The 16,619-nt window shown below is 43.4% G+C and overlaps 1 pseudogene; it reads right to left on the bottom strand.

Moving 5' to 3' along the window:
• Positions 1–16,619, bottom strand: part of LOC102118199 (protein C-mannosyl-transferase DPY19L1-like) — a 105,567-nt pseudogene that overhangs the window by 7,141 nt on the left and 81,807 nt on the right.

The following is a 16,619-nucleotide window of genomic DNA, read 5'->3' as shown; positions in this document are numbered from 1 at the left end:
AACAACATTCTGAAGAATGCGTCACTGGATGATTTCACTGTTGTGTGAACATCATAGAGTATACTTACAATGACCTAGATGGCAGAGTCCACCACACAGTTAGCTCATATGGTTTGGCCTATTGCTCCTAGGCTACAGACCTCTACAGCATGGTACTGTTCTGAATCCTGCAGGCAGTGTTCACACAATGGTAAGGATTTGTGCTTCTAAACATAGAAAAGGTACAGTAAAAAGACAGTATTGTACAAAATTAGCTGGGTAGTGACACATGCCTGTAATCCCAGTTACTCGGGAGGCTGAGGCAGGAGAATCACTTGAACCCGGGAGGTGGAGGCAGCAGTGAGCCAAGATCACGCCACTGCACGCCAGCCTGGGCAACAAGAGCAAAACTCCATCTCAAAAAAAAAAAACCAGTATTGTAATCTTAGGGAACCACCATCGTATATGCTGTCTGTCACTGACCAAAGGTTCGCTATGTGGCACATGACTGTGTGTTATAAAGGTACTAGAGAACTGAGCAACAGACGGAGACGTGTTAAGTGACAGCCTGGCAGCTGAAACCGTAACTCCCATTCGCCGCAGCCCCAGCAGAGTAAGTAAAGCTTCACTCAGTCTTAACACAAAACCACTTGCTATGGGTGAGGGCTGTCTGGGTCCAGAAGAGATTAGATCTGTACATATACGTGATAAAGAAAGTGATGGGGCTGGGTGCAGTGGCTCACACCTATAATCCCAACACTTAGGGATGCTGAGGCACGAGGATTGCTTGAGCCCAGGAGTTTGAGACCAGCTTGGGTGATACAGTGAGACCCCTTCTCTACTAAAAATAAATTAGCTGGACATGGTGGCAAGCGCCTGTAGTCCCAGCTACTCTGAGGTAGGAAGACTGCTTGAGCCCAGGAGATCAAGGCTGCAGCGAGCTATGATGGTGCCACTGCACTCCAGCCTGGGTGACAATGCAAGACCAAAAAAAGAGAAAGATGAGTGTGTTGAGAAGTCCAGTCAAGTGCATCATGGCAACCTTTTCGCTGGGACAGTGAGAGAAAGCTTCCTCAAGGAAGTGTCATTTGAGCTGCTGAAGTGAGGGTGAGGCAGTGAAGAGGATGAGAGCAGATTTTCTGTCCTCCAGCCTTGGGGACGGGGCTGGGGTGGCATGGCCTGAGATACAGATTTTCTGTCCTCCGGCCTTGGGGACGGGCTGGGGTGGCATGGCCTGAGATGCAGGGCAGGAGCAGGCCAGGGGGAGTGAGGCTCTAGGAGGGGAAAAGAGTGATGAGAGAGGAGAACTGAAGAAGGAAACAGCCTGCGGGGTTGCTAAAGCCAGCAGGAATCTGAGAAAGACAGAAACCAGCTCCTCCCGCTCTGCCCCCGGGAGTCTGTTTCTCTTGGTGAGGCTACGGGGACTAAGGGGAAGAGTGTGAGGAGGGGAAAACCCCTCTTGGCAGACACAGGAGAAAAGAGAAGAGCCTGTGAGGAGCAGTCTGTGCTGAGGACGTGTGTGTGACGATGTGGCTGCCTTTCCAGGGGCAAGCGTGGGAAGTACCTTCCACCAAGGAAGCTGGAAGGGTTGGGAAAGTGCAACTGCCTTTATATCAATATCACAAACCAAACCGTTTTGAAAATAAACATGTTTTTCTTGGGGACTGAAAGATGTTTTACCCACTCTGAAGCTGCGACAGATTTCAAGGCTAAGCAGATGTTAATTAAAATCAACTATTTCACCTGATTTAGGTGGTTAGATAAGTATACACATAAAGTCAAGCTGTACATGTGAGATGTATTTTAATGTTTCTAATCATTAAAAATGTTTCAATCATTTCAAAATGTAATTTACTTCTCAGTTAGGGAAGTATGATCAGTGGAAGGAATACAGCTTCCACTTTTCAGACACATCTTTGAAGATAACTACAAACCCAAGAGGCTCGTGTTTCTGACAAGTAAAAATTCCACATAAAATTGCCTGTATTTCATTTCACTCAATTTTGGCAACAATAATTAGCATCACTCTTTGCATTTGTTCAGGGCTTTATAATAAAGTTGGGATGCCATAAATAGGAGGTCAACAGGCCTGGGTTGGAAACCCAGCACCCACACTTGCTTGTTACTTGACATCTCTGAACCACACATTCTCCTTTAGTACAGTGGGTTTAAATGAGAATGACGATGTGTGTGTTGGGGCTGCACTTGTGTATCTTCATATTTGTCTATTGTTCATCATCCTCTATGGCATGTGAACAAGGCGTTTTTCTTGTTTTATTTATCTTCAGAGCCTAGAACAGTGCCTGGTGCAGAGTAAGCACTTAGTGGACACTGGATGAATAGACTGATAAGACAATTCTGATTTGTAAATGGAGAAGAAGGGAGATGTTTTCTTACTGGGAGAAGCAGCAGAACAAAAGAGAATGAAAAGAATGGTGTGAGTTCCTGTGGATAGAAGAGAGGGCATCAGAAAAGAATGACATAATTGGATACGAAAAGGAAGTGTGAACTTATACATACTCAAACTGGCATTATGTCTAATATATGGTTGACCCTGAATACACATGTGCTATTACTTTTTTTTTTTTTTTTTTTTGAAACAGTCTCACTCTGTCACCCAGGCTGGAGTGCAGGTGGTACAGTCTCAGCTCACTGCAACCTCCACCTCCCAAGTTCAAGCAATTCTCCTAGCTCAGCCTCCTGAGTAGCTGAGACTACAGGTGCACACCACCACACCTAGCTAATTGTTGTATTTTTAGTAGAGACGGGGGTGTCACCATGTTGGCCTGGCTGGTCTCAAACTCCTGATGTCAGGTGATCCACCCATCTCAGCCTCCCAAAGTGCTAGGATTACAGGCGTGAGCCACTCGCCCGGCCTGCTATTACTATTATTTTTAATTCTTTTTTTTTTTATTTCTTTTTTTCTTAGAGACAGTGTCTCACTCTGTTGCCCAGGCTGGAGTTCAGTGGTGCAATCATAGCTTACTGCAGCCTTAAACTCCTGGGCTCAAGCAATCCTCCCACTTCACCAAGTAGCTGGCACTACAGGCGCATGCCACCAGGCCTAGCTAACGTTTCTTAATTTTCTTTTTCTTTTTTTTTTGAGACGGAGTCTCGCTCTGTTGCCCAGGCTGAAGTGCAGTGGTGCAATCTCAGCTCACTGCAACCTCCACCTTCTGGGTTCAAGTGGTTCTCCTGCTTCAGCCTCTCGAGTAGCTGGGACTATAGGTATACGTCATGATGCCCAGCTGATTTTTTGTATTTTTAGTAGAGACGGGATTTCACTGTGTTAGCCAGGACGGTCTCGATCTCCTGACCTCATGATCTGCCCACCTCGGCCTCCCGAAGTGCTGGGATTACAGGTGTGAGCCACCGCACCTGGCCATTTTAAATTTTTTTGTAGAGAAATGACCTTTGTATGTTGCCTCAGATGGTCTTGAACTTCTGGGCTCAAGCGATCCTCCCACCTCAGCCTCCCAAAGTGCTGGGGTTATGAGTGTGAGATACCACACTGGCCTATTTTTGATTCTTTAATAACTGAAGAGACTCAAAAGAATTTTTATCTAATGTGTATGATATAAAAAATAATAAAATGAACAATCCATCACCCAGCTCTAAGGGGGTGTCTCTCATCCCTCATTTTGCTTAAAAATTTGTCCAGGCATTGTGGCTCATGACTGTAATCCCAGCAATTTGGGAGGCTGAGGTAGCTAGATCACGAGCCCAGGAATTTGAGATCAGCCTGTGCAACATGGTGCAACCCTATCTCTAAGAAAAATTAAAAAAAAAAAAATTAGCCAGGCATGGTGGCACATGCCTGTGGTCCCAGCTACTCACAAGGCTGAGGTGGGAAATCACCTGAGCCAGGGGAGTCAAGGCTGCAGTGAGCTGTGATTGTGCCACTGCACTCCAGCCTGGGCAACAGAGACTATGTCTCAAAGGAAAAAAAAAAATTACCATATATTTCCCTTCTCAACAACAGATTGTTTAGTGTGTCAGATTATTGAACTTTATACAAGTTGAATCATACATACATATTACCCTGTGACTTGCTTTTGCTTGCACATTAAGTTTCTGAGCATCATGTCGCTTTGTCTATCAGTAGATCATTTTCACTGCCAGGAAGTATTCTATTGTGTGAATATACTGCAGTTTATTTCCACACTCAATTGTTCATGAGTTCACAAACAACTTTTTTGGTCTTCCCCTCCCCAACCAATGTTTGCTATTATAGGAGGCCCCCCTTGAGCATCATGTGCCTGGAATTGAAAAAAAGAAAGAAAGAAAGAAAAAGAAACAAAAAATACAGTAGTCCCACCATACCTTCGGAGGTTACGTTCTAAGAACCCTACTACACACATGAAACCACAGATAGTACTGAACTCTATATATTACTATGTTTTTTTCCAATACGTACCTATGACAAAGTTTATAAATTAAGCATAGTAAGAGATTAACAATAACTAACAACAAAATTAGAGGCCGGGCATGGTGGCTCACGCCTGTAATCCCAGCACTTCAGGAGGCCAAGGTGGGTGGATCACGAGGTCAGGAGTTCAAGACCATCCTGGCTAACATGGTGAAACCCTGTCTCTACTATAAACACAAAAAAATTAGCCAGGTGTGGTGGCGGGTGCCTGTAGCCCCAGCTACTCAGGAGGCTGAAGCAGGAGAATGGCGTGAACCCGGGAGGCAGAGCTTGCAGTGAGCCGAGATTGCGCCACTGCACTCCAGCCCGGGTGACAGAGCGAGACCCCATCTCAAAAAAAAAAAGAACAATTATAACAATATACTGTAATAAAAGTGATGCAAATATGATCTCTCCCTCAAAATATCTTATTGTACTGCATTCACCCTTCCTGTGATTGAGATGATAAAATGCCTACATGATTTGGTGAATGACACAGGCATTGTGACTAGCGTCAGGCTACTATTGACCTTCTGATGATATGTCAAAAGGAGGACCACCTGCTTCAGGTGATCCTGGACCATTGAGCCATATGATGTTGATGGTTGAGTGTCAGGAGGAAACCAAATTGATGACTACCAACCAGGACAATAGTGTAGACCTCAAGGATACATTGGACAAAGAGATGGAATGTCCTGAGTGGGACAGAAAAGGACAACCGGAGATTTCATCACGCTACTCAGAATGCCAAGCAATTTAAAACTTACAAGTTGTCCTCAGCAAATGCAAAAGAACTGAAATCACAAAAGTCTCTCAGACCACAGTGCAATTAAATTAGAACTCAGGATTAATAAACTCATTCAAAACCACACAACTACATGGAAATTGAACAGCCTGCTCCTGAATGACTCCTAGGTAAATAATGAAATTAAGGCAGAAATCAAGAAGTTCTTTGAAACCAATGAGAACAAAGAGACAATGTACCAGAATCTCTGGGACACAGCTAAAGCAGTGTTAAGAGGGAAATTTATAGCACTAAATGCCCCCATCACAAAGCTAGAAAGTTCTCAAATTGACACCCTAACATCACAATTAAAAGAATTAGAGAAGCAAGAGCAAACAAATCCAAAAGCTAGCAGAAGACGAGAAGTAACTAAGATCAGAGCAGAACTGAAGGAGATGGAGACATGAAAAATCCTTCAAAAAAATCAATGAATCCAGGAGCTGATTTTTTTAAACAAACTAACAAAATACATAGACCACTAGCTAGACAAATAAAGAAGGGAGAGAAGAATCAAATAGACACAATAAAAAATGATAAAGGGGATATCACCACTGACCCCACAGAGATACAAACTACCATCAGATAATACTATAAACACCTTTACACAAATAAACTAGAAAATCTAGAAGAAATTGATAAATTCCTGGACACATACACCCTCCCAAGATTAAACCAGGAAGAAGCTGAATCCCTGAATAGACCAATAACAAGTTCTTAAACTGAGGCAGTAATTAATAGCCTATCAACCAAAAAAAGCCCAGGACCAGATGGATTCACAGGTGAATTCTACCAGAGGTACAAAAAAAGAGCTGGTACATTCCTTCTGAAGCATTCCAAACAACTGAAGAGGAGGCACTCCTCCCTAACTCATATTATGAGGCCAGCATCATCCTGATACCAAAACCTGGCAGACACACAACAACAACAAAAACTTCAGGCCAATATCCCTGATGAACATCAGTGTGAAAATCCTCAATAAAATACTGGCAAACTGAATCCAGCAGCACATCAAAAAGCTTATCCACTATGATCAAGTCCACTTCATCCCTGTGATGCAAGGCTGGTTCAACATATGCAAATCAATAGAACTAATCCATCACATAAACAGAACCAATGACCAAAACCACATGATCATCTCAAAAGATGCAGAAAAGGCCTTTGATAAAATTCAACATCCCTTCATGTTAAAAGCTCTCAATAAACTAGGTGTTGATGAAACATATCTCAAAAAAATAAGAGCTATTTATGACAAACCCATAGCCAGTATCATACTGAATGGGCAAAAGCAGGAAGCATTCTCTTTGAAAACCAGTACAACACAAAGATGCCCTCTCTCACCACTCCTATTCAACATAGTATTGGAAGTTCTGGCCAGGGCAATTAGGCAAGAGAAAGAAATAAGGGGTATTCAAATGGGAAGAGAGGAAGTCAAATTGTCTCTGTTTGCAGACAAAATTATTCTATATTTAGAAAACCCCACCGCCTCAGCTCAAAAACTCCTTAAACTGATAAGCAACTTCAGCAAAGTCTCAGGATACAAAATCTATGTGCAGAAATCACAAGCTTTCCTTTACACCAACAATAGACAAGTAGAGAGCCAAATCATAATGAACTCGCATTCACAATTGCTACAAAGAGAATAAAACACCTAGGAATGCAGCTAACAAGGGACATGAAAGACCTCTTCAAGGAGAACTACAAACCACTGCTCAAGGAAATAAGAGAAGACACAAACAAATTAAAAAAAAAAATCCATCCTCATGGATAGGAAGAATCAATATTGTGAGATGGCCATACTGACCAAAGTAATTTATCAATTCAATGTTATTCCCATTAAACTACCATTGACATTCTTCACAGAATTAGAAAAAAACTACTTTAAATTTCATATGGAACCAAAAAAGAGCCTGTATATCCAAGACAATTGTAAGCAAAAAGAACAAAGTTGGAGGCCTCAAGCTACCTGACTTCAAACTATACTACCAGGCTACAGTAACCAAAAAAGCATGGTATTGGTACCAAAACAGACATATAGACCAATGGAACAGAAGAGAGACCTCAGAAATAACACCACACATCTACAGTCATCTGCTCTTTGACAAGCCTGACAAAAACAAGCAATGGGGAAAGGATTCCCTATTTAATAAGTGGTGCTGGGAAAACTGGCTAGCCATGCACAGGAAACTGAAACTAGACCCCTTCCTTACACCTTATACAAAAAATAACTCAACATAGATTAAAGACGTAAATGTAAAACTGAAAATCATAAAAACCCTAGAAGAAAACCTAGGCAATACCATTCAGGACATAGGTACGAACAAGGATTTCATGACGAAAATGCCAAAAGCAATTGCAACAAAAGCCCAAATTGCCAAATGGTATCTAATTAAACTAAAGAGCTGCACAGCAAAAGAAACTATCATCCGAGTGAATACGCAACCTACAGAATGGGAGAAGATTTTTGCACTCTACCCATTCAACAAAGGTCTAATACCCAGAATCTACAAGGAACTTAAACAAATGTACAAGAATAAAATAGCCCCATCAAAAAGTGGACAAATAATATGAACAGCCACTTCTCTAAAGAAGACATCTACACGGCCAACAAACATATGATAAAAAGCTCAACATCACTGATCATTAGAGAAATACAAATCAAAACCATAATAAGATACCATCTCACACCAGTCAGAATGGCGATTATTAAAAAGCCAAGAAACAAAAGATGCTGGTGAGGCTATGGAGAAATAGGCACACTTTTATACCACTGGGGGAAATGTAAATTAGTTCCAACATTGTGGAAGACGGTGTGGCGATTTCTCAAGGATCTAGAATCAGAAATACCATTTGACCCAGCAATCTCATTACTGGATATATAGCCAAAGGAATATAAATCACTCTACTATAAAGACATGTGCACGTATGTTTAGTGCAGCACTGTTTATAGTAGCAAAGACATGGAACCAACAAAAATGCTCATCAATGATAAACTGGATAAAGAAAATGTGGTACATATACACCATGGAATACCACGCAGCCATAAACAGGAATGAGATCATGTCCTTTGTGGGGACATGGATGAAGCTGGAAGTCCTCATCCTCGGCAAACTAACACAGTAACAGAAAACCAAACACTGCATGTTCTCACTCAGTGCGAGCTGAATAATGAAAACACATGGACACAGGGAGGGGAACAATACACACTGTGGCCTGTCAGGGGTGGGAGGCAAGGGGAGGAAGAACATCAGGACAAACAGTTAATGCATGCATGTTGGACTTAAAACTTAGATGACAGGTTGATAGGTATAGCAAACCACCATGGTACATGTATACCTATCTAACAAACCTACATGTTCTGCACATGTATCCCGGAACTTACAGTAAAATATATAAATAAAAAAGAAAGATATATTTTTTAAAAAACACCCTTATGAGTTATTTCTGGAATTTTCAATTTAGTATTTTCAGACTGCAGTTGACTGCAGGGAATTAAAACCATGGAACCTTGGATAAGGGGGAACTACCGTACAAGCAGGTTGCTAAGATCAGTCTTGTGTACGTCTCCTGATAGGTGTGTATGAGAGTTTCTCTACGGTGCACACCTAGAAATGGAATTGCTAAGCCATAGTGTATGTGTATCTTCAGTTTGTTAGGTTTCTACTATCTATTACTGTATAACAACCCTTCCCAAAATTTGGGGCCTCATAGTGAATCATAATAGAGTGGTAGTAGGCTCACACCTATAATCCCAGCACTTTGGGAGGCCAAGGTGGGAAGATCACACAAGCACAGGAGTTTTAGACCAGTCTGGGTAACAAAGCAAGACCTGATCTTGCTTTGTTAAAAAAAAAAAAAAAAAAAAAGCAGGGCATGGTGGCAAGTGCCTGTAGTCCCAGCTGCTCAGCAGGCTGAGGTAGGAGGATCACTTGAGCCTAGGAGGTCAAGGCTGCCGTGAGCTATGATCATGCCACTTGCACTCCAGGCTGAGTGGCAGAGTGAGACCCTATCTCTAAAATGAAAAAAAAAAAAAAGTTTAAAAACTGTGGTAATGGTTGCACAACTTTTTAAATGTACTAAAAATCACCCAACTGTACACTTATATGGTTGAATTCTATGGTATGTAAGTTATACCACAAAGTTGTTTTTTTAAAAATTACATAGCTTAAAAAACAATAAAAGTCATTTATTTTGCTCAAGGATCTGGTATTTGGGCAGAGATTAGCAGGGATATTTCATCTGCTCCGAGGATGAACTGTCAATTGGAGGATCCAAATTCTAGGATCCTCACATGACTGCAACTTGGTACTGGCTGGCAAGGGAGCCTCTCTCTGGGACTGTGTGGGCTTCCTGACAGCATGGTGGCTAGGCTCCAAGAACAAGTATTCCAAGAGACCTGAACAGACAGAAGCTGCAGGCTTCTTCTGACCCAGCATTTGACGTCCCAGAGTGTTACTTCTGCTGCATTCTTTTTTTGAGATGGAGTCTCGCTCTGTCACCCGGTCTGGAGTGCAGTGGTGTGATCTCAGCTCACTGCAGCCTCTTCCTCCCGGGTTCAAGTGATTCTCCTGCCTCAGCCTCCTGAGTGTTTGGGACTACAGGCACGTGCCACAGTGTTTTGTATGTTTAGTAGAGACGGGGTTTCACCATGTTGGCCAGGCTGGTCTCCGAACTCCTGACCATATGATCTGCCCGCCTCAGCCTCCCAAAGTGCTGGGATTACAGGAATGAGCCACCGCGCCCGGCTACTTCTGCTGCATTCTATTGGCCAAGAAGTCACTAAGACCAGCCCAGATTTAAGGAGAAGGGACTCAACCTCTCAATGGGAACAGTATCAGAAAATGTGGCCATCTTCAATGTATCATACAAGGTAATTCCAAATGGTTTCCCAAGTGGTAGTACCAATGACATTCCCACTTGTGAGATATGCTCTTTGACCTCACCAACACATGACAGACTTTTAAATTTTTGCTGTTCAAGTGAGTATACAAGTGTTGTGGACTTATTTTGTATTTCCTAATTTCTAAGAAATTTGAGCACCTTTTCAAATGCTTATTGGTTGTTCATATCTCATCTGTGAAATTTTGCTCAAGTTTTTTATTCATTGTATTATAGAGTACTCTTTTTCTTATTTGTAGGAAATCTTTCTATATTCTCAATACTAGTTGTCTTAGTTTGTTTTCTGATGTATAACAATACCACAGATTGAATAAAGTATAAACACTAGAAGTTTTTTGGGCTCATAGTTCTGGAGGCTGTGAAGTCCAAAAGCATGGCACAGGATCTGGCACACGAGGGCCTTCATGCTGTCTCATCCCATGGTGGAAGGCACAAGAGCAAGAACAGATGGGAGCTGAACTTCACCCTTTTATCACAAACCCACTCCCATGATAACTAACCCACTCCCCCAGTAATGTCATTAATACATTTACGAGGACAGATCACTCATTAACTCACTGCCTCTTAAAGGTTCCACCTCTTAATACTACACAATGCAATTAAATTTCAATGTGAAGTCCAGGTGTGGTGGCTCATGCCTGCAATCCCAGCATTTTGGGAGAACAAGGCAGGAGGACCACTTGAGGCCAGGAGTTCAAGACTAGCCTGGGCAACACAGTGAGACTCCATCTCTACAAAACATAAAAAATTAGCCAGGCATGGTGGCACATGGCTTTGGTCCCAGCTACTCAGGAGGATGAGCCAGGAGGATCACTTGAATCCAGAAGTTCAAGGTTTTAGTGAGCTTTGATTGTACCACTGCACTCCAGCCTGGGCAACAGAGCAAGACTCTGACACTAATAATAATAATAATAATAATAATAATAATAACAAAAATAAATAATTTCCCCAAGTGTTTTGCAGAGGACATTCAAAACACAGCACTAGTCCATTGTCAGTTACGTAGATGCAAATATCTTCTTCCAGTTTGCAGATTGGCCTTTTGCTTTCTTTACAGTATCTTTGGATGAACAGATACACATGTGGGTCTTTTTCTTCTTCTTCAAGACAAGGTCTCACTCTGACATTCAGGCTGGAGTAGTGTGGCGTGATCATGACTCACTGTAGCCTCAACCTCCTGGGCTCAAGTGATCCTCTCACCTCAGCCTCCTGATTAGCTGGGACTACAGGCATGTCCTCCCATGATGCCTAGCTAACTTTTTTGAGTTTCTGTAGAGACAAGGTTTTGCCACATTGCCCAGGCTGGTCTCCTCCTCCTGGACTCAAGTGATCCTCCTGCCTTGGCCTCCCCAAGTGCTGAGATTATAGGCGTGAGCCACCACAAGCAGCCTGGGTCCTTCTCAAGATATTTCCTCCTATTCCTTTGGTCAATTTGACTAACTCTGCATTAAAGCCATTCTGTCTTTGTTGTTGCTTTATAACTCAATAATTTATAATTTTATAATGGGGGAAGAGTTTCTACACAATGATATTGATAATCTGTGCTGGTCAGAATAGCATATCTCATTGTGGAAAAGGCAAAAATAGGTCACATCCCAGTTTTATAAATAAGGAAATAAGGTCAAACCCAGGACTCCTGACTTTTAATTGAGTTTTCACTCCATCTCCCTAAAAACTTCCTATCACTATATAAATCAAAAGTGCTGGTTTGAGGAAAATAAGGGGCTGGCTTTGCTGCGTGTATTCAATCATTTCTGCTCAACAAATGTTAATTCCATCTTTTTTAGCAGTGATCAGATACACAGGCATGTAGACACTCTTTGTGAAGTGCTAGGTATGTGTAAGCTATTACTATTATTATCATTGTGGTATAAGAGATATATCTGGGGCCAGGCACCGTGGCTCATGCCTGTAATCCCAGCACTTTGGGAGGCCAAAGTGGGCAGATCACGAGGTCAGGAGATCGAGACCATCCTGGCTAACACAGTGAAACCCTGTCTCTATTAAAACTACAAAAAATTAGCCGGGCGTGGTGGCACGTGCCTGTAGTCCCAGCTACTCAGGAGGCTGAGGCAGGAGAATCATTTGAACCCAGGAGGCAGAGGTTGCAGTGAGCCGAGATCACACCATTGCATTCCAGCCTGGACTACACAGCGAGACTCTGTCCAAAATAAGAAAAGAAAAGAAAGAGATATATTTGGATCCTAGCACTTTGGGTGGGTGGATCGCTTGAGGTCAGAAGTTCAAGACCAGGCTGGCCAACATGATGAAACCCCATCTCTACTAAAAATACAAAAATTAGCCAGGCGTGGTGGTGGGTGCCTGTAATCTCAGCTAATTGGGAGGCTGAGACAGGAAGAATCACTTGAACCCAAGAGGCAGAGGTTGCAGTGAGCTGAGATCACACTACTGCGTTCCAGTCTGGGGTGACAGAGCAAGACTCTATCTCGAAAAAAAAAAAAAATCGGCAAAAGACATGAACAGATACTTCTTAAAAGAAGACACATATGTGGCCAACAAGCACATGAAAAAATGCTCTCTATCACTAATCATTAGAGAAATGCAAATCAAAAAAACAATGAGGTAACATCTCATACCAGCAAGCATGGCTAATCCTAAAAAGTCAGAAAATAACCGATATTACTGAGGTTGTAGAGAAAAGGGAATGCTTATACACTGTTGGTGGGAATTGGGAATGGAAACTAGTTTGGCCACTGTGGAAAGCAGTTTGGAGATTTCTAAAAGAACTTAAAAAAAAACTACCATTCAATTTAGCAATCCCATTACTGGGTGTATAACCAAAGGAATATAAATCATTCTACCAAAAACACACATGCACATATATGTTCACTGCAGCACTGTTCACAATAGCAAAGACATGGAATTAACCTAGATGCCCATCAGTGGTAGACTGGATAAAGAAAACGTGGTCCATATACACCATAGGCATAGAAAAGAATGAAATTATGTCCTTTGCAGCAACATGGACAGAGCTGGAGGCCATTATCCTAATCCTAAGCAAATTAACACAGAACAGAAAACCAAATACCACATGCTCTTTTTGGTTTTGTTTTTTGTTTTTTGTTTTTTTTGAGACAGAGTCTCACTCTGTCACCCAGGCTGGAGTGCAGTGATGCAATCTGGGCTCACTGCAACCTCCGCCTCCCAGGTTCAAGTGATTCTCCTGCCTCAGCCTCCTGAGTAGCTGAGATTACAGGCATGCGCCACCACACCCCGCTACTTTTTGTATTTTTAGTAGAGACAGGGTTTCACCATGTTGCTCAGGCTGGTCTTGATCTCCTGACCTTGTGATCCTCCTGCCTCGGCCTCCCAAAGTGCTGGGACTACAGGCGTGAGCCACCACCCCAGCCACCACACGTTCTTATTTATCTCACTTTATAAATGAAGTCCACATGGACACAGAGGGGAATAATAGACACCGGGCCTACTTGAGGGTGGAGGTTGGGAGGAGAGCGAGGATCAACAAACTTCCTATCAGGTACTATGCTCACTACCCCGGTAACGAAATCATTTGTACATCAAACCCCCGCGACACGCATTTTACCCATTTACAGACCTGCACATGTACCCCCTGAGCTGAAAATAAAAGTTGAAAGAAAAAAAAAAAAACAAAAATTCCCTTTGGGGAAAAACTCACTCATCTGCCCTTTCCGGCGATGGCTCATTGATGTAATTCAAACAGCTTCCCACCATCTTTAAGGAAGCAAATGACTCTTTCCCATTCCCCTTCTTTCTCATAGTGCTGCCCTTCTCCTGGCCCCAGGCTGCTGGAAAAACCAAGGAAAGCAGACAGGGCCCTACCTTCCAGAAGCCTTAGGAGCACCACAGCCATGGGCATGGGAAGGATGCCCTTGGGATTCTCACGAAAGATGTACCTGTGAAGGGCAAAGTCCAGTGAGACCAGGATGGGAGCTCCAGATAGAAGGACAACAGAGAAGAAGGAACAGAGGATGGTGCCAGGAGGCTTCCTGCAGGGGGAGGTGTGAGGGGTTGGTGGAGGTGAGGAGAAGTCACGCGGCGCAGGACGCTGTAGGTGCCTGGGGAGCAGTGGAGGCAGTGAAGAGCTGTCATCAGGAAAGCGACATAGGAGACGTGCTGTTTCATTTATTTATTTATTTATTTTTGAGACAGAGCCTTGCTCTGTCACCCAGGCTGGAGTGCAGTGGGGCAATCTCTGCTCACTGCAACCTCCACCTCCCGGGCTCAAGTGATTCTCATGCCTCATCTTCCCAAGTAGCTGGGATTACAGGCACGTGACACCATGCCTGGCCAATTTTTTTTTTCTTTTTTTGTATTTTTAGTAGAGACGGGGTTTCACCATATTGGTCAGACTGGTCTCGAACTCCTGACCTCAGGTGATCCGCCCACCTTGGCCTCCCAAAGTGTTGGGATTACAGGCGTGAGCCACCGTGCCGGGCCTCGAGATGTGCCATTTTAGAAAGATCTGTCCTCATAGACGCATGGAAGAAGCTAGGAATGAGGGAGAGAAGAAATGAGGAGAAACAGGCCCGACTCCTCCCAGGTGAACCTCCTCCCTTGGCCTCCCAGGCCCTCACTCCTTCCGTTCCCCTCATTTACTAGGAGAGGAACTGTGTCCAGAGCGCCCCAAAACCTGAAGGCAGAATGCAGTCCTGGATTGTTGTGGATCTTGGCCACGTTTTAAAAGAGACCTTGCTGAGCCCATGTCCTGAATAAAATGAAGGAAATGGACTCCTGGCTTCCAAATATTTCTTCAGATGGGAGACTGCTCAAACGAAGTCCTGCCCTGATAAAATGAGGAGTACGGCAGCAAGGGGGCGCTCCCCCAGCACGTGGCGGTCCGGGCTCCCTCACTCAGGGATCTGTGACTCAGGGTTTCCAGCACTCTAGCTGGCTTTCCTGCTTCAACCACGTTCTTTTTTGGGGTGTATTTGAATATTAAGCTAATACTTGTTTCATTGCTTTAAACGAGGTGTGCTTTTGAGAAGCATGGTCAATACAGCAGGAGTGAATGTTTGTATGCCCCTGTAGCTTAATAAGGAGAGCATAATTCATTTAAAATGGACTGACTCCCATCCTAAGCCTGACCAGCACTCCATTCTTATATTAAAGAAATAATCCAAAAGGAAAAAGAAAAGTTATAAGCATGAAGTTCTCTGTCACAACATTTTACATAATAGTGAAAACTTGGAACCACCAACAGAGAATCGAGTTACGCACTTAAGTATAATACTAAGTGTGATACTCAGTGTGATGATGGACAACTAATAAAACATGCATTGTGAGGCTGGGTGCAGGGGCTCACACCGAGGTGGGTGAATCTATCTGAGGTCAGGAGTTTGAGACCAGCCTGACCAACATGGTAAAACCTGTCTCTACTAAAAATATAAAAATTAGCCAGGCGTGGTTGAGGGCACCTGTAAACCCAGCTACTCAGGAGGCTGAGGCAGGAGAATTGCTTGAACCTGAGAGGCAGAGGTTGCAGTGAGCTTAGATGGCACCACTGCACTCCAGCCTGGGGGACAGAGTGAGACTGTCTTGCTCACACCTATAATCTCAGCACTTTGGGGGTCCATAGCAGGTGAATCACTGGAGCCCAGGAGTTTGAGACCAGCCTGAGACTCCATCTCTATGCAAAAAAAAAAAAAAACCAAAAACAAAAACAGGCCAATGTGGTGGCTGGCTGGGTGTGGTGGCTCCCACCTGTAATCCCAGCACTTTGGCAGGCCGAGGCGGGTGGATGACCTAAGGTCAGGAGTTCGAGACCAGTGTGACCAACATGGTGAAATCCCATCTCTACTAGATACAAAAAATTAACCAGGCGTGGTGGTGCTTGCCTGTAATCCCAACTATTTGGGAGGCTGAGGCAGGAGAATGGCTTGAACCAGGAGGTGGAGGTTGCAGTGAGCCAAGATTGCACCACTGAACCCCAGGCTGGGCAGCAAGAGTGAAACTCCGTCTAAATAAATAAATAAATAAATAAATAAAATTTAAAAACAAACAAACCAATCATTGTGAATGCTGGGGGAAGGTAGAAAAGAGGAAAATGCAGAATACAAAATTAGACAAAGGGACGAGGCACCTGGGAGAATAGGAGTCGAACTCGCTTCCGTCTTCATTTCTTCTTCTCTTCTTCCTGTATTTTTTCTCCATTTCTTCCACAAGAACTGTGAGAACATGGGAAATGAGCTAATTTATTAGGGTGATTTACTACAGTGATTTTCTTCTGCTTTTAAGTTGTTACTCTTTGGGAGGGCAGGAGCTTAGAATCCAAGTGCAATAAAAGGTAGAGAAGACACTGTGTGTGGGTAAAAGCAGCGCAGAGCTTCCTGGGCCATCTCAGCTAGACCAGTGCCTTTTTCTTTCCCCCTGGGCCCTGAATATATCTCCATCACCTTCCTGAATGCCATGGGGTAACCATCTGGTTTTGAAACAAGCTGTGAGGAGCCTGGCACGTAGTAGGCACTCAATGAAAACTGTGACAATAACAAAGCGTTCCTTTGTAATGCAGGGCTCTATTGTTTTGGCTTTCAGAGAAGGCAATGTAACTGA

The sequence above is a fragment of the Macaca fascicularis genome, chromosome 3, assembly GCF_037993035.2.
Source record: "Macaca fascicularis isolate 582-1 chromosome 3, T2T-MFA8v1.1".
Lineage (NCBI taxonomy): Eukaryota > Metazoa > Chordata > Mammalia > Primates > Cercopithecidae > Macaca > Macaca fascicularis.
Note: the sequence above shows the minus strand (reverse complement) of the source record. Positions and strands in the feature narration are given on the sequence as shown.